At 42.7% G+C, this 19,341-nt stretch overlaps 1 protein-coding gene across 2 annotated transcripts in view; it reads left to right on the forward strand.

Annotated features, from left to right (window-relative positions):
• Positions 1-6,475: 6,475 nt before the first annotated feature.
• The window catches only part of LOC121314040 (sodium channel protein type 4 subunit alpha-like), a 189,053-nt gene continuing 176,187 nt past the window's right edge, over positions 6,476-19,341 (forward strand). The window contains exon 1 of one of the 2 annotated variants that reach the window (XM_041246825.1): positions 6,476-6,850. The gene's annotated coding sequence lies outside the window, so the exon portion shown is untranslated. Of the gene's footprint in view, positions 6,851-7,144; positions 7,225-19,341 lie in introns of those variants that run through there. The other variant, XM_041246826.1, reaches the window with a different exon arrangement.

Below are 19,341 nucleotides of genomic sequence, written 5' to 3' on the forward strand. Positions count from 1 at the left end.
TGCAGCACAGCACCGGGGCTGCCCTGAGAGGGTCAGGCTCTGCAGAGCCTGATTCAATAAGAGAATGAAGCAGGGTGAATGTAAGCACCAGACCCAATGACTCCTCTCTGCATGTGTCACACTCCAGGAAAGATCCCCCGAGTCCATCCTCCAGCCATGAAGAGAACACTGGGAGCACAGCACCAAGGCAATGAACACACAAGTGTTAATTCCGTATTGCACAGGTCTATTGTGTGCAAAGATCACATTCACATGTATGGATGTTGAGACAGCTGTTTTCTTAGGTGTCTCAGAAGCTGAGGAACACAAAGCTACTTTGTAGCTTGGAACTTGGTTTCTGGAGACGAGGTTTCAGGTCACTGCATGGCACCCCAGGGGAGACTTGGAGTTTGAAACAGCAAAGTTGTCTGGAACTAGGTCCCGGTCTGCTGGAACCAGGTTTCAAGCCACTGTTCCTGAAAAAGTGGCTTTGTGTTCCCTCAGCAAGAATTCAAGGTCTCATAAGCACTCTTAAGTTTTTTATTCATTGTTTTGCAACACTGACAAAAACAAAATTACGTTCATCATCCGCCATGGCTGTTATGTAAAAATGATAGCTAGCAGTAAAATAGGTCACCACTACCTGCTGTATAACCACTGGCTGCACATGCAAAAGTGGATGATTCCCATACAGTACAGATGGATGCCCTACATATACTTCTAGACTCTGATCCCTCGCAATAGCTTGTGCTGATGTGGATATCCAGAGTCAGCTTCATCGCAAGTAGATCAGTGCTTCTCTAGATTTCACAGAGAGTGTCACAGCCAGACACGCACAGGGTGCATCCTAGGGTTGTCATGTGATGCTGATTACCCTGGATCATTTCCCAGGAATTCTATGTGCTTTCCTGGGACACTAAATGCCAGGACCATAAATTGAGCACAAGTTAGATAAATCACGATACAACATTACTGGAATCAACAGACAATATGAATTGGTTGCCATTGCTACAGCAGTAATATCAATGTTTCCTATTGGATGAATACAGGATTTCTGAAGCGAGTTTACTCTTTTAACACCCCTGGTTTTGTGTACCTCAGAGGTGGAGGCCCATTGCATCCATACAATAATTACAGCAACGTGGATTCAGCACTTAGTTGTTCAACATCACACCTGCTTTTACAAACACATTCAGGTTCTGTTTGTATTGAGAAGTAAGTAAAGTCTGTCCACGTTCAATTGCTGCATATAATTTTCATTGTCTAAGAGCTGTTATTCCAGCTTTTCCTTTAAGTCTGTCTCAGAAAACTGATGTTTGAATAACCATTTTAGTGTTTGGAGCATCATTTGTAGTATGAATTGTAATTCATTTTCTGTTAACTCATAGAATCAGTGTTCAGCGTACTGCAGGGGAGAGAAAGGTGTTCCTTTGAAAAGAGGTGGGACTGACAGTGATGTGAACCAATCACATGACAGGCCGAGAGTATTGACCAATAGTGTAAGGATGTCAGGGGAATAGTTCAATCTATTTTTGGTTAGCGCAGCTGCCTCACAGCGCCCAGGGTTCCTAGTTTGATTCCGGCCTAGGGGTCTGTCTGGGTGGAGTTTGTATGTTCTCCTTGTGTCTGCATGGGTTTTCTCCAGGTACTCCGGTTTCCTCCCACAGTCCAAAGACATGCTGTTCAGGTTGACTGGTCATTCTAAATTACCCTTTGTGTGTGTGTGGTGCCCTACGATGGACTGGCATCCCGTCCAGGGTGTAGTCCTGCCTTGCATCCTGTGTCTGCCCTGTGTTAGGCTCTGGCTCACTGCGACCCTGTAAAGGATTAAGTGGTTAATGATAATGCGCACCAGTGCTGTAGAGAAATGTGATCTACACCAAGGGGACCAGCAACTGGAGTGAGAGAGTTTTATAGCCCTGAGTGGAGAATAAGTGGGAGTGATGTGATGTTGAATCATGTGTTCCGTGAACTATGTATAGAAATAAAAATGTCAAGTGGAAATGACTGAGTGTACAAAAGATAAACTCAAAGGCATGGGTCTGACAGCTGTATTATATCAAGCTTTGGTAAGAGAATGTATTGCCCTATATTGTATTTATGGTATATATATATATATAGAGAGAGAGTACTGTGCAAAAGTTTTAGGCAGGTGTGAAAAAATGATGTAAAGTAAGAATGCTTTCAAAAATAAACATGTTAATAGTTTATATTTATCAATTAACTAAATGCAAAGTGAGTGAACAGAAATAAAATCTACATCAAATCAATATTTGGTGTGACCACCCTTTGCCTTCAGATCAGCATCAATTCTTCTAGGTACACTTGCACACAGTTTTTGAAGGAACTCGGCAGGTAGGTTGGCCCAAACATTTTGGAGAACTAACCACAGTTCTTCTGTGGATTTAGGCAGCCTCAGTTGCTTCTCTCTCTTCATGTAATCCCAGACAGACTTGATGGTGTTGAGATCAGGGCTCTGTGGGGGCCATACCATTACTTCCAGGACTCCTTATTCTTTACGCTGAAGACAGTTCTTAATGACTTTCGCTGTATGTTTGGGGTCATATATAATTTGGGGCCAAAATAAATTCAAGATGACTCCTTGATGGTATTGCATGATGGATAAGTATCTACCTGTACTTCTCAGCATTGAGGAGACCATTAATTCTGACCAAATCCCCAACTCCATTTGCAAAAATGCAGCCCCAAACTTGCAAGGAACCTCCACCATGCTTCACTGTTGCCTGCAGACATTCATTCGTGTACCGCTCTCCAGCCCTTCGGCGAACAAACTGCCTTCTGCTACAGCCAAATATTTCAAATTTTGACTCATCAGTCTGGAGCACCTGCTGCCATTTTTCTGCACCCCAGTTCCTGTGTTTTCGTGCATAGTTGAGTCGCTTGGCCTTGTTTCCACATCGGAGGTAAGGCTTTTTGGCCACAAGTCTTCCATGAAGACCACTTCTAACCAGACTTCTCTGGACAGTAGATGGGTGTACAAGGGTCCCACTGTTTTCTGCCAATTCTGAGCTGATGGCACTGCTGGACATCTTCCGATTGCGAAGGGAAGTAAGCATGATGTGTCTTTCATCTGCTGCAGTAAGTTTCCTTGGCTGACCACTGCGTCTATGGACCTCAACATTGCTCGTTTCTTTGTGCTTCTTCAAAAGAGCTTGGACAGAACATCTGGAAACCATTGTCTGCCTTGAAATTTCTGCCTGGGAGAGACCTTGCTGATGCAGTATAACTACCTTGTGTCTTGTTGCTGTGCTCAGTCTTGCCATGGTGTATGACTTTTGACAGTAAACTGTCTTCAGCAACCTCACCTTGTTAGCTGAGTTTGGCTGTTCCTCACCCAGTTTTATTCCTCCTACACAGCTGTTTCTGTTTCAGTTAATGATTGTGTTTCAACCTACATATTGAATTAATGATCATTAGCACCTGTTTGGTATAATTGTTTAATCATCCACCTCACTATATGCCTACAAAATCCCTGACTTTGTGCAAGTGTACCTAGAAGAATTGATGCTGTTTTGAAGGCAAAGGGTGGTCACACCAAATATGGATTTGATTTAGATTTTTCTTCTGTTCACTCACTTTGCATTTAGTTAATTGATAAATATAAACTATTAACATGTCTATTTTTGAAAGCATTCTTACTTTACAGCATTTTTTCACACCTGCCTAAAACTTTTGCAAAGTACTGTACATTCCACAGCATGTCACAAAGTCAGGTACAGTAGTCTTGTCCACAGCTCCATTCTGTAACATCAACACCATTCCACAGCATGTCACAGAGTCAGGTACTTCTGTTAATAAGCCCACAAGTGAACTCACTCAAGGGAGGTCTCTGCAGCTTCATAACCGATAGATAATCAACAGAGTACAAGGAAGAGGGACCAATTATTAAAAGATCGTTATGAACAGAATGCAGCGCATTCATCTCATAGCAATGTGTTGGGGTACAGAGTTTTGTTTTGCTATAACAGTTACAGCCAGGGCCGTATTAAGGGGTGGGCCTACAGCGCCCCGGTCCAGGGCCCCCCCAGACCCAGGGGCCCCATAATTATGATCTTACATATTTAATCTTCCATTTGTTTTATTTACAGAGCCTTAGAATGCATGTGTATCACGTGTCCATCACTGTAAGACGAGTTAATACTGTTCAATTTTTACTTAATAACTCTTGACACCCCCGCTCTTGAAAATGGCTCAAGTGTTTTTGATACGCGACCTGCCTGTTTGTAGTGGAGCTGTGTAAAGTAATGTTCTATCACTGCGTGCTTGCGTATTTTAACAGCCGCTGATATGGTAATTAGTAAATGATGGATTTGGCTACCAACCGTCGTGACTCAAGTGGGGTGTGATAAACAGAAACAAAAATAAACAAAAAGGTTTAAAAGAAGCAACTTTAGTACAACAAAATCCAAAGTTTAGCTTTTTACAAAAAAAGTAAATAAAGACAAGCCACTACAAGACAGCTGAGAAGTGGCTGAAAAAAACGACGAGGAGCAAGTCGGCCCATGGAGCTGGTAATGCTGAGAAACTGCAGGCAAAAGAAAATGCAGTAGAAATGCAACTGCATTCGAAGCTGCTCAACAAAAGGTCTGTCTAGTCTGTGCCCAGGGCCCTGTGAGTTCTTACTCCGGACCCGGTTACAGACGACACTTTACAAACACAAAACAATCTCGGCAATATGTTTACTGCTTTTAGGTTAACTACAACCATTTACAAAGGAGCAGATTACTTTGCTATGCCCCTATTGTATACCCTTGCTCATGACCCCTTGGTTAACGAGCGCATCTGCTCCTCCAATCAACGGATGCCACGTCGTTTCTCGTTCGGCTCATTGAGTTTAGGTACCATAGCTCAGTCCCTTTGCTAGCCAGCCAACTTTCACCTACCCACAGGACTAAAGTGTCATGCCTTTTAGTCCAGGGTATTCTGCTCCCTTTATCTAGTATCCTCTCAGGTCGGGAGGGAGATCTAACACCAAGCGTCATTCGATCTCTGTCACAGTGTTGTTAAGTGATTTTGTGTTTGAAAACAAACACTGCAGGTACTTACAGGTTTTGATGCCATGGTAACTACACTCACTTGTTTCTATGTAAATCTATTAATGTGTTTGTGATGTAATTTTCTACATACAGTAGTTATTGAGGTAATGATCTACGGTTCCTTTCTATTTAAACTTTCAGACCTCATGGTATTGAGTCTATTTACCAGTATGCATTTATTTGCCTTTATTCAATGGTATTTTACATTATCTAATTTTATTTCTTCTAAAATTACAAATTGAGGGTCATTCATGTTGGTTTTTTTGTAAATAACTATTGGTTCATGCACTTTTTTATTTATATTATATATATATATATATATATATATATATAGAGATATAGAGAGATATAGATAGAGAGAGAGAGAGAGAGAGAGAGAGAGAGAGAGAGAGAGATTGATTTTCAGAAACCTGTAGAACTACAGTTGCTGACGTAAGCAAGCCTCGTCTAGTCAGTATTATTGGTGGCAATCTGGTATTACGAGGGCTAAGAGATTACAGCTCAGTACAGGTTATATTGTGGTGCAGTGTGGAAACACAGGAATCCAGAGCTCCTCTGTTTACAGTAGGAGAGAGCTTTTGGTTGAGTGTGTGTGTGTGTTTGTATGGGGGGGGGGGGGGGGGGGGGGGGGGGGGGGGGGGGGTGATACTAAGGAGGAGGGCCTCTGATGTATGTGGCAACAGGTGCAGACAGTCAATGTTTGTCTCATACTAGCTACGTGACGTCCACCTGCTTTCTGCCGTCTTCCTCGCTGAGCGCATTAACTCATTTCAAAGGCACGGCTCAGGACTCCGCTGTGTGGCAGTCGGCCGGGAGGGGGAGCTGTTAGTTCAGATATAAAAGACCTGCAAGCAATCACTAACGCAGGTACACCTGACGTCATAGCACGAGTTGTAAATAACAGAGCTTTTGGTAAAAAATAATAATTAAAAAAAAGAAGAAAAAAAAAACGCTCAGGGAATTTTGCAAACAAGAAGTCTTTAAAAGTCCACTGAATTGAATTTTCTCATTACTTTTTTCTTCAATTGTTAACTAAACTGTCAACTAATTTGGTATTAATAAATCGGAAAGGCTAACCCTTTAGGTTAATCTATACATCAGCCCATGTGTAGAGTGCAGTAAAATGAATGGTGCTTTGGTTAAAGTGCGTACGCGCTTCTATCAGTGGGGCTGCTTGTTGTACAGGTAGTCTGCTGGTTACCTGTCAGAATATTCGGGCGCAGTGTTACGCTGCTCTGCCCCCCGTGCTCGTGCAATTAACAGGTGCGTGTCTCATTTAATTCGGGGTGCTGGAGAATACCCCGGATGTCAAAGCAAACCTCCAAACCAATCATCTCTCTATAACGAAGCGCGAGCAGCGGCAGAAAACAGCTGTCCGCGTGACAGTGATTTTGGAGGGCTATATGAATTCGGAGGCTTCCACGAGCACGAGTTTTCATGCCAGTCACGTGTCCACTGGATCCACTCGTGTGAACCGACTTGAAGGGGATTTAAACTCGTTTCAGAATAACTTTTTCTTTTTTGAAATGCTGTGTCACACAGTGGTTTCATGAACAGCCCCCCAGTTGCTGGGGGAGTAGGCGTTACCTCGGAACATCTGACTTCCTCGCTTGAGGGCTCGCAGAGAGGCTTGGATGCTTGTTCATTCCAGCCAGGGGCAGTTGGAGGACGGGCTCTGTACTTCATGGTTATGCTTTTGTTTCCCTTGGGCTCCATTAACAGCTGTAAGAAAACTGAGAGGTGTTTGAAAGAGACGCCTGCGAGAAAAAAAAAAAAAAAAACAATAACCTACTTTGAGAGGCGAGCTAGCGGAGGTCAGTGCTGGCTACAAACTACCAGTAATCTGCACGGAAGCTAGCGATGTACCAGAAGGGTTGACAATTGACCTCCGTGTTCCTGACTGCCGGGGAGAGGCAATATTAATAGTAATAATAGTATAGTCTAATACTTGGCAAACAAGTGCATCAAGGATTAAGGGGGAATTTACAAGGAGAGAATAAACATGGCGACAAGTGGGGGGCTGCTATGACTTTGTGGACATTGTAAATAAAAAGAACAACATATATATATTATATATATATATATATATATATATATATATATATATACACACACACACACACACACACACACACACACACACACAACAAGTTCTGGATGCAATGCTGTACACCAAGGAGTTTCATATGTGAGTACCGCTGTTGTTTTTTACCTTACCACTTCACTGAAGAGCGGGTTCCAAACTGAGAAGAGCGTTCTACTTAGAGCTTAGATTTGGGAAATTGAAAAGAAATAACTACGGATTGATTCAATGTTTACCTAATGGAAATGCTCCAGATGACTGATCTAGGCCTATATTAGAACAATACGCATTTAATGGTATGCTACTGCTACTGCTACTGCTACTGCTACTACTGCTACTGCTACTACTGCTACTGCTACTGCTACTGCTACTGCTACTGCTACTGCTACTGCTACTGCTACTGCTACTACTGCTACTACTACTACTGCTACTGCTACTGCTACTGCTACTGCTACTACTACTGCTACTGCTACTGCTACTGCTACTACTGCTACTGCTACTGCTACTACTGCTACTGCTACTACTACTACTACTACTACTGCTACTGCTACTACTACTGCTGCTACTGCTACTGCTACTACTGCTACTGCTACTGCTACTACTACTACTGCTACTGCTACTGCTACTGCTACTGCTACTGCTACTACTGCTACTGCTACTGCTACCACTACTACTGCTACTGCTACTACCTACTACTACTGCTACTGCTACTACTGCTACTGCTACTGCTACTGCTACTACTGCTACTACTGCTACTGCTGCTACTACTGCTACTACGCTACTGACTTACGATGACTACTGCTACTGCTGACTACTGCTATGATGACGCTATGCGATACTGCTATGCTACTGCTACTATATGCTACTGCTACTGCTACTGCTACTGCTACTGCTACTGCTACCGCTACTGCTACTGTACTGCTACTGCTGCTACTGCTACTGCTACTGCTACTGCTACTGCTACTACTACTGCTACTACTGCTACTGCTACTGCTACTACTACTACTACTACTACTACTACTACTACTACTACTGCTACTGCTACTGCTACTGCTACTGCTACTACTACTGCTACTGCTACTACTGCTACGCTGCTACTGACTGACTGCTACTGCTGCTACTATACTGCTATGACCGACGATACTGCTACTGCTACTGCGACTGCTATACTGCTGCTACTGCTACTGCTACTGCTACTACTGCTACTGCTACTGCTGATGACTGCTACTACTGCTACTGATGCTACTGATACTGCTACTGCTACTACGCTACTGACTACTGACGCTACTGTACTGCTACTACTGCTACTGCTACTGCTGCTGCTACGCTATGCTATGCTGCTACTAATGGATACTGCTATGCTACTGCTACTGCTACTACTACTACTGCTACTGCTACTGCTACTGCTACTACTGCTACTGCTACTACTGCTACTGCTACTGCTACTGCTACTGCTACTGCTACTGCTACTGCTGCTACTGCTACTGCTACTGCTACTGCTACTGCTACTACTACTGCTACTGATGACTGCTACTGCTACTGCTGCTGATACACTGACTATGCTACTGCTATACTGCTACTCGATACTGCTACTGCTATGATACGTACTGATACTGCTACTGCTACTGCTACGCTGACTGCTACTGCTACTGCTACTGCTACTGCTACTGCTACTGCTACTGCTACTGCTACTACTGCTACTGCTACTGCTACTACTGCTACTGCTACTGCTACTACGCTGCTATAATACTGCTACTGCTACTACTGCTACTGCTACTGCTACTGCTACCGCTACTACTACTACTGCTACTGCTACTGCTACTGCTACTGCTACTGCTACTACTGCTACTGCTACTGCTACTGCTACTGCTACTACTGCTACTGCTACTGCTACTGCTACTGCTAATTTAGTAATGCTGGGATTTTAAAATATAGGGGAGTTGTCTCTATATGCAATTGAATCAGTATTTTTTATGCACATTTGCATTATTTCCATTGAACAGATTGTTTAGTTTTCGGCTCATATTTTGTTGAGGGTGTAAACGTTACTAAATGTAAAATGCGTTCTAGTCAGTCTGGCACTGCATTGTGTTCAAATACATTTGAAAACCAGGTTTAAGATCTCATGCGTTTTACAGATTCGGGCCAGTGCAAGCCTTGTTGTGTCGCATGTTGTAGTTATGGGAACACACGTCTGTGCACGAATTTCAGGGATTGAATTATTTGAGTACGCATGTTTAGTACTGTCCCTTTAGCTTCTTATTATGAGTGTAGTGGAAGCGTGGTGATAGAGAGAGACGAGTCGACTTGTATTACTACCACTGCGAAACGGCTGGAATCAGTTCTCGGTGCTACGGGGTTCTTCTTAATCTAATACAGTTCTGTCTGGATTAAAACAATATATTATTGTATATTATTGTATTTTTTCTTCTTGCAAATTAAACGCAAGTCTAGTTCAGCATCATCAGTTAGCATTGTGTGTATGTGCGGATGCGTGATGCGAATGCATGTGTAAAAGTGAAGTATCTCGTGTTATACAGGTTATGGGGAGTGCCGGTCCTGTACCTGCAATACTTACAGGAGAACCCAACAACAGGTGCATCCGACTGTCATATAGCGAGCCGAACTCGTGGCGAGCCCTGCTGCTTGCTGCTCTCGGCTCCAGAGAAACTGGCAGTTAAACTCTCGAGTGTAAAACCAAACGCAAGCCTGAAAGAACTCGGGATATTTTACACAGCAAAGCGCTTTTAATCTTTTTACCTTGAAAGGCAAGCGGCACTGCTGGTCTGTTGTCCAAGGTGCTGAAACTCCTGCGAGCGTGTGCATGTTTAGACTTCTTACATCTTTCTTTCTTTCTTTCTTTCTTTCTTTCTTTCTTTCTTTCTTTCTTTCTTTCTTTCTTTCTTTCTTTCTTTCATATTTCATCTTTCTTTTTTACAACTTTCATCTTTCTTTCTTTCTTTCTTTCTTTCTTTCTTTCATCTTAAATCTTTCATCTTTCTTTCTTTCGCTTTGTGGATTTAACACGTTTGATTTAAACAGTAGCGCTTCGCTGAAAGATGAACGACAACAGCTGAGACTAACCGTCAAAACACAGGAACAGCGAACTGGCGAGTTTGCATTTCTTTCTTTCTTTCTTTCTTTCTTTCTTTCTTTCTTTCTTTCTTTCTTTCTTTGTTTATGCTCTTCTAAAATATTTTTAATATGCGGGTAACTGAGAAAATATTATTCCTCCATATACCATAGGCATATATATATATATATATATATATATATATATATATATAGAGAGATATATATATATAAGAGAGAGAGAGAGAGAGAGAGAGAGAGAGAGAGAGAGAGAGAGAGAGAGAGAGAGAGAGAGAGAGAGAGAGAGAGAGAGAGAGAGAGAGAGAGAGAGAGAGAGAGAGAGAGAACATTTTAAAATTAAAGTAAATAAAAGCAACAGATGAGGAACTCAAACCAAATAAATAGGAATACAACGATATAAAGAAAGACATATAGCAGCCCTGCATCTTGGGATCCGAGTGGCCGGCCAGGGGCATACGGGACTAATACGAGGCTTTATAGGCGATAAGAAGCACCGTTAAAATGTTTTTAAAATAATGTATTTTGTAACTATTTCCCGGATATGAGTACAATATAAAGGAAGCGATAACACTTAGATAAATTATTCAATTTAACAGGTCAGCACGTGAAAGCGAGTCTACTTTATAATGATGTTCGTTTTTAAAGCTGCCCGAATCCAAGTGCTTAAAAGGGGCAGACACGTTTACTGTGTAAATGTTTTGTTTAGAAATATTCCTTCAATGTAAATTGTTTATTGGAAGGGTGTCTAACAGCGTTGCTGGAGTGGTAGGGGACCAGCTTGGGAGGTCTTGAGCCTCTATTACATTAGAAACACTGCACAGAACATGTGTGCTTCTGTCACAGGGATAACACCGATCTGGTATAGGGGATTTGGTATGCAGCACAGTGATTTATACACGGAACAGAATCTAGTTACATAAATAAAGTAGCTTCTCTCATTTAAAACATGCGTGGGCATTACAGGGTTAATTTCTCCTATACTTTTTGAGAAAACGTAAAAATAAAATTTTCAACGGCATCTTCCCCTTTCGTGAGGTCAGCCGGTGTTGAGAAGTATCCCGCAGCCTGTGGCATTTCTGCATGCCATGCACTTCGGGTCTCTTTGGAAGCGGCCGGCCAGTGTTGAGAAGTATCCCGCAGCCTGTGGCATTTCTGCATGCCATGCACTTCGGGTCTCTTCGGAAGCGGCCGGCCAGTGTTGAGAAGTATCCCGCAGCCTGTGGCATTTCTGCATGCCATGCACTTCGGGTCTCTTTGGAAGCGGCCGGCCGGTGTTGAGAAGTATCCCGCAGCCTGTGGCATTTCTGCATGCCATGCACTTCGGGTCTCTTCGGAAGCGGCCGGCCAGTGTTGAGAAGTATCCCGCAGCCTGTGGCATTTCTGCATGCCATGCACTTCGGGTCTCTTCGGAAGCGGCCGGCCAGTGTTGAGAAGTATCCCGCAGCCTGTGGCATTTCTGCATGCCATGCACTTCGGGTCTCTTTGGAAGCGGCCGGCCGGTGTTGAGAAGTATCCCGCAGCCTGTGGCATTTCTGCATGCCATGCACTTCGGGTCTCTTCGGAAGCGGCCGGCCAGTGTTGAGAAGTATCCCGCAGCCTGTGGCATTTCTGCATGCCATGCACTTCGGGTCTCTTCAGAAGCGGCCGGCCGGTGTTGAGAAGTATCCCGCAGCCTGTGGCATTTCTGCATGCCATGCACTTCGGGTCTCTTCGGAAGCGGCCGGCCAGTGTTGAGAAGTATCCCGCAGCCTGTGGCATTTCTGCATGCCATGCACTTCGGGTCTCTTCAGAAGCGGCCGGCCGGTGTTGAGAAGTATCCCGCAGCCTGTGGCATTTCTGCATGCCATGCACTTCGGGTCTCTTCGGAAGCGGCCGGCCAGTGTTGAGAAGTATCCCGCAGCCTGTGGCATTTCTGCATGCCATGCACTTCGGGTCTCTTCGGAAGCGGCCGGCCGGTGTTGAGAAGTATCCCGCAGCCTGTGGCATTTCTGCATGCCATGCACTTCGGGTCTCTTCGGAAGCGGCCGGCCAGTGTTGAGAAGTATCCCGCAGCCTGTGGCATTTCTGCATGCCATGCACTTCGGGTCTCTTCGGAAGCGGCCGGCCGGTGTTGAGAAGTATCCCGCAGCCTGTGGCATTTCTGCATGCCATGCACTTCGGGTCTCTTTGGAAGCGGCCGGCCGGTGTTGAGAAGTATCCCGCAGCCTGTGGCATTTCTGCATGCCATGCACTTCGGGTCTCTTCCGAAGCGGCCGGCCGGTGTTGAGAAGTATCCCGCAGCCTGTGGCATTTCTGCATGCCATGCACTTCGGGTCTCTTCAGAAGCGGCCGGCCGGTGTTGAGAAGTATCCCGCAGCCTGTGGCATTTCTGCATGCCATGCACTTCGGGTCTCTTCGGAAGCGGCCGGCCAGTGTTGAGAAGTATCCCGCAGCCTGTGGCATTTCTGCATGCCATGCACTTCGGGTCTCTTTGGAAGCGGCCGGCCAGTGTTGAGAAGTATCCCGCAGCCTGTGGCATTTCTGCATGCCATGCACTTCGGGTCTCTTCGGAAGCGGCCTTGATTTATTTCTCCTCGTGAGACCGCTGTTAATACTGCACGTCATTGTTGTGTGCTCGTTTTATTCTGCCATAACATATATACAAAAACAATAATTAACGTTTCAAACGAGTGCTGTTTATTTTATTTTATTTTTGTTTTGTTTTTTACCAGTAGGCTGAAGTATGAAAAGTAGGCCTACTTATTACACAACAGTCTCCTTTATTTATCTCACCTAAATACAGCGCTATTAACCTTTCAAAGCGCAGGAGTTTAAACCAAAATAGCTTAGTACGTTATCTTGGCATAAAGTAATTTGCTGTCGTTGAATCATATTATTATTATTATTATTATTATTATTATTATTATTTATTATTATTATTATTATTATTATCGTATAGCATGTAATTCTACGTTATAAAAACAGAATAGTGTTCATAAAAATTAGGCGTACACATACGCTCACACACACACACACGTGTTTGTTTTTCTATACTTGTGGGGACTTCTCATTGACTCTCACTATATTTTTATTTATTATTTTTATTTTTTATTTATATTTACTATTTCTATATAGTCAGACAAAACTCCACACAGGGTGAAAGTTGACAACAAACTCAATATTTTGGCACTTTTATTTTTTTTTGTAAAGGCATATTTAGTTCTTAAAAAGGTGTTTTACAAAGTGGGGGCGTCCCCACAACGTCGTTTTTTCAGGAGTTTGCAGGGATATTTTCTCAAATTTTGTCCCCACATTGATAGTAAACCACCTTAATGACTCACTATAGACACCCTTGTTGACATAATTATAGTGCTTAATATATATAAATCATTTGCATTGCTACCAATTTAATTCAAAGAAACATTTGTCTAGGCTTTATAAAAATGATTCATTGTGGTGGGGCAAGATGCTTTTATGGATAAAACAGCCTTAATTAAAAGCTGTATATTGCCTGAAGGGAAACATAGATTTATTATTAATTATTTAAAACATTCCTACTCCAAACTTTAGCTTTGTTTTTCTAGCAGATATGAGTCTATAATATATGTGTAAAAAGGAATGCATGCTAGAAAAGCCCATTTTTAGACTTTATTAAAACCCGACGGCAGTGAATTTGAGGCTCAGGCAGCAGCGCTGTCAGCAAGTGCATACCCAGCTCATATGCAGAATAGCGACATTTTGGGGTTTGAAAGTCACATTTTTGTGGCGAGGCCCTAGCACTATTCCGTAGCTTTGCGTACGCGTGACCTGAAAGAACACAAGGACGCATTCCTTGAGATGTGGGATATTTCACAACACCTGTTTTATATTGTGAAGTCTTGGGACGTGGCTACCGTCTGGTCTCACCTATCTGAGTGTGTCTGCCAGGCGGGACAAACAGGAGATCCCCTGGCCAAGCCTAATGTCTGTTGACATAAGCATTTCATATCCCTGTAGCCTTGTCTCTTGAATTACTAGCATTCTTTCAATTGGTGTGGCTGCCTGCCTGCCTGCCTGCGTGCCTTCCTGTCTGACCTATCTATATTGTATTACCTTATGCATAACTAAATCTCTATGTTGCACTTGCCGTTTATTTTACTCGACTTTAATTAAAACAAATTAAGTGTATGTTTCATCGCTATTCCTGCACAATAATCTTCTCAACGTAACTGTCATTTTATTGAATGAATTGATTTCCAGGCGGAGGTGTGAACTCTGTAAAGTTAATGTACTTTTACACATACAGGAAGCCTCTTTTTCAGGAACAGTTGCTTGAAATCTGGTTCCAGGAGACAGGGAGACCTAGTTTGAGGCAACTGCTGTGTCAAACCCCAAGTCTCCCCTGGAGTGCTGTGCAGTGGCCTGAAACCTAGTCTCCAGAAACCAAGTTCCAAAGTGGCTCCGTGTTCTCTCAGCTTTAACAAGCCATTGAAAACTTATCACTAGAGTGGAAATTGTGATTAACAGTTTATGTAAATCCTAATAATTGTAATAAGTATGGGACCATCTGTGTATCGTCTCCCACTTTTGGATGTTAACAGTTTATATTAGCTCCACTGGGGAGAGTCTCTCTACAGATGGATAACATCCAGGGAGAATTCATTTGTTGAAGGAAGATGCCATTTATGTAACTTTTCCACCGTAGTTGATTATGTTTGAGTCCCTGCTTACAGTATATGACTATTCACCAGTCCCATTGATGGTGGTTTTCTGGTGGCAAGTGTAGCAGGAAGGGGCACCACTCCAGGCTACAGACGGGAGACATTCTCCCAACTGTGGGCACGTAACATTCAATCAAATGGAATCTTGTGATGTCACAACATTCTCCCAACTGTGGGCACGTAACATTCAATCAAATGGAATCTCGTGATGTCACAACATTCTCCCAACTGTGGGCACGTAACATTCAATCAAATGGAATCTCGTGATGTCACAACATTCTCCCAACTGTGGGCACGTAACATTCAATCAAATGGAATCTCGTGATGTCACAACATTCTCCCAACTGTGGGCACGTAACATTCAATCAAATGGAATCTCGTGATGTCACAACATTCTCCCAACTGTGGGCACGTAACATTCAATCAAATGGAATCTCGTGATGTCACAACATTCTCCCAACTGTGGGCACATAACATTCAATCAAATGGAATCTCGTGATGTCACAACATTCTCCCAACTGTGGGCACGTAACATTCAATCAAATGGAATCTCGTGATGTCACAACATTCTCCCAACTGTGGGCACGTAACATTCAGTCAAATGGAATCTCATGATGTCACAACATTCTCCCAACTGTGGGCACCGTAACATTCAATCAGATGGAATCTCATGATGTCACAACATTCTCCCAACTGTGGGCACGTAACATTCAGTCAAATGGAATCTCGTGATGTCACAACATTCTCCCAACTGTGGGCACATAACATTCAATCAAATGGAATCTCGTGATGTCACAACATTCTCCCAACTGTGGGCACGTAACATTCAATCAAATGGAATCTCGTGATGTCACAACATTCTCCCAACTGTGGGCACGTAACATTCAATCAAATGGAATCTCGTGATGTCACAACATTCTCCCAACTGTGGGCACGTAACATTCAATCAAATGGAATCTCGTGATGTCACAACATTCTCCCAACTGTGGGCACGTAACATTCAATCAAATGGAATCTCGTGATGTCACAACATTCTCCCAACTGTGGGCATGTAACTTTCAATCAAATGGAATCTCGTGATGTCACAACATTCTCCCAACTGTGGGCACGTAACATTCAGTCAAATGGAATCTCATGATGTCACAACATTCTCCCAACTGTGGGCACCGTAACATTCAGTCAGATGGAATCTCGTGATGTCACAACATTCTCCCAACTGTGGGCACGTAACATTCAGTCAGATGGAAGCTTGTGAAGTCACAAAAGCATGCTTCGATCTGGTTGAAGAGATGTATCCATTATCATTGCTGTGTGTTGCAACATAACCTCTGCATATTCCACCCTTACTGGCATCAAACTGGCATTTGTACAAACGTATAATCATGCTACCAGATACCATCTAATCATAATTCATGTAACATGTTTAAAAACAAAGTAGCTAACATAGGGATAATGATAAACACTTTCTATCCAATACGCTATTTTACTGATACCCCTATCTAATTAGCTAGCTTTTTAAACCACCAGTTATACATTACATTTGATATTTACATTATCATCATATAAACTTTTACAAACATCAATGACAATTTATTTATTCTTACATTAGTTTTAGAATAAATTGATGTACTTTTCTGTGTGTCAGATCATTCAATTGGCTGTTTTTTTTTCATAGCAATGTGGTGGGTACATTTCACCTTTGAGAGGGATACAGTGAGTGGGCTCGTAGTCTGCTGGTCTGTTCATCTGTGTGTGACACCGCTTATCCGATTATGATGAAATGGACATCTGTGCAGTCATGTGCACAATTATTAGAGCACCCCATTGCTTCTGTAGTTCAGTCGTGTGCACAGTTATTAGAGCACCCCATTGCTTCTGTAGCTCAGTCGTGTGCACAGTTATTAGAGCACCCCATTGCTTTTGTAGCTCAGTCGTGTGCACAGTTATTATAGCACCCCTTTGCTTCTGTAGCTCAGTCATGTGCACTGTTATTAGAGCACCCCATTGCTTCTGTAGCTCAGTCGTGTGCACAGTTATTAGAGCACCCCATTGCTTCTGTAGCTCAGTCGTGTGCACACTTATTAGAGCACCCCATTTCTTCTGTAGTTCAGCAGTGTGCACATGTATTGCAACACCCCATTTCTTCTGTAGTTCAGCAGTGTGCCCATGTATTAGAACACCCCATTGCTTCTGTAGTTCAGCAGTGTGCACATGTATTACAACACCCCATTGCTTCTGTAGTTCAGCAGTGTGCACATGTATTAGAGCACCCCATTGCTTCTGTAGTTCAGCAGTGTGCACATGTATTACAACACCCCATTGCTTCTGTAGTTCAGCAGTGTGCACATGTATTACAACACCCCATTTCTTCTGTTGTTTTGATTTGTTGTGCATATGAAATCAAATCACTGAAAATGAAAATCTTGGAAAACTGGCAAAATAGGGAAATTAGCGATTGTCTAATTTAATTGATGACTTTAATAGGCCACACATGCAATTAATTTCAAATAGTAAGAGAAAAGGAACATACAGCCACAAATGGTAAAATACATGACTTTTTAGAAGTTGTTTAAGAAGCCTCAGTAAAGCACAAAGTGGTCTAACATTTTCACGAGTGCCTATTGTTTCTACATCAATGATTACGGACCCAAAAACTGACAAATCTTGAGGTGTTCTAGTACATTTTGCACACTGCTGTAGGTTATTGTGGATGTCCAAAGCAGTTTCCTACTTTTATGTGAGTTCTGGTCTGAACTGATTGGGCTGAGAGAAGCTATGTCAGGTCTTCATTACAGCAGAGTCTCGATTTGCTTAGTGCAGTGATGATCTGAATGGTCTGACCTACTTTTTAAAAAAGTACTTAATATTAAAGGCTAAATCTTGGAAACCACTTGTTACAGATGTGACATCTGGGAGACAATTAAACTGTATGCTCTTTGCCTTTAATCACTGGCTGGCACACACTAGAGATGACCTTGGAAGTATTGTGTGTTTATCACGCCTCCTGTATGTGGTTCAAGTGCCTGTCTGACAGGTTAGCACCTCGTCTTTCAACGCACTTCAGCACAGCCTTCCTGGTATCTTCCGTGGAGTGTGAGCACATGGGAGGAAAAATTCAGACAGCCTTTCGTTTATGATTAAACGCATTGCAGTCCCTCTACTGTGATGACCGAAGAGTCTGATATTGAGGCTTGATGCTCGTATAGCGAGGCAGTGGTGCTAATGATGCGCTGACCTCACCAACAACAATGCATCACACAACACTCCCCTGTGACATTAACATCCCCATACAGTATCTGGTGTGGCTAATCTGGCTCAATATATTGAACTGTGTATGAACACATTGTAAGTGATTGTAACACAGGGAGGAGAGTATGTTCTCCTAGCATGGAATCCATGGAGATCACAGAACCAGAGTTACTGGGCTTTGGCTCCAGTCTGCACACAGATGCATGTTCATGGCTGCTTATTCAGCTTCAATCAATCAGAGTCATTGACTGGACACTTGTTACCTGCTTTCTTTTTGTTGTTTTCTTTTGAAGTCATTTCAATTTATTGGTGATTTGATCTAAATTTAGGAGTTAATCCTCAGTTGTAGTTGATTGCCATATGTAACCAGGCTAGATCAGTCAAACTTGAGTTAATTCATAGATTGTCAATGGGTGGCGTTCACGATACAGAACCTATTTAATTTAAATGTCATGGACAAAGTTTTAAATGGTTTGAGTTATTATAGTCATCAAAACTGAAACATGTAGACGCAGTAGAATGTTTGAGCTGTACATTCATCCTAAATCACAGAGATGCAGTTCCTGGGCTGCTAATCTGCATGTACAATGCAGCGGGAATTTAAAGACATTAAACTGATCCCCCCAAACACTCAGCAGCTCTCCTCACTGCAGTAAAGAAACTCCCTGTGAGTTTCTAGCAAGCTTACAGCAATGAAACAGCAGAGTGGAATGAGCAAAGTCCTGATGCCACGTAGGCTTTCAGATCCGCCAGCAATGTTGATTGATGTAGTATTGCTCAACAGAAAGCCACCTATAGAAAACTATGACAAAGATCAGGGCATCATTAATTTGATCTTGTCGTTTTGTGTTAAGTGCCAGAAGTAAAGGCATCAGACAAGGAACGTGACCACAGATTGGTAGAGTGAACCAACTCAGTAACTTCTAAGGGCCAGTATGGATGTGGTACATTGGGCTTAGTTACAGGTCATTTTAATTAGCAGAGCACGAGTAAAAGTTTACTGCAGCATATTTGCACGGTAATGTGCAGTTTACTTTGCATTTACTGTACTTTTTCATGGTTAACATACCATTGACTGTTCGTTACTGTGCTTAACTGCATGTTGGTCGCCTCATGCAATGCTTTAACACACTAAACTAAGTGATAAGTAACTAAAAAAAAAAAAAAAACTGGGACTAATTTAAAGAAAACCTGCATTTCC

Source organism: Polyodon spathula, chromosome 4 (genome assembly GCF_017654505.1).
Source record: "Polyodon spathula isolate WHYD16114869_AA chromosome 4, ASM1765450v1, whole genome shotgun sequence".
Taxonomy (NCBI): Eukaryota; Metazoa; Chordata; class Actinopteri; order Acipenseriformes; family Polyodontidae; genus Polyodon; species Polyodon spathula.